Genomic DNA, 292 nt, shown 5'->3' with positions numbered 1-292 from the left:
CTGATGCAACTTCTAATCCTCGAACATAACATTTTTTTCTTCATACTACCTTACAAGATGATGTAATCTCTCAGAGCAGGGAAGAACAGTCGAAAGAATACAGAAACGTAAATCAGCAAAGCGTTTAACGGTCAATTTTAATTTTTATCTGGTCTAAAAAGACGCCTTTTGGGTTTAATCCACCCCCCCCCTCCCTCCCTACACACACCACCATCCCGCAGTGAGACGAGAAGAAGGTGCCAAGGATGCGGGGGTCAGGCTATAAAAAGGTTCCTAGAGCCCCCCGGATAAA

The sequence above is a fragment of the Penaeus monodon genome, chromosome 28, assembly GCF_015228065.2.
Source record: "Penaeus monodon isolate SGIC_2016 chromosome 28, NSTDA_Pmon_1, whole genome shotgun sequence".
Lineage (NCBI taxonomy): Eukaryota > Metazoa > Arthropoda > Malacostraca > Decapoda > Penaeidae > Penaeus > Penaeus monodon.
Note: the sequence above shows the minus strand (reverse complement) of the source record.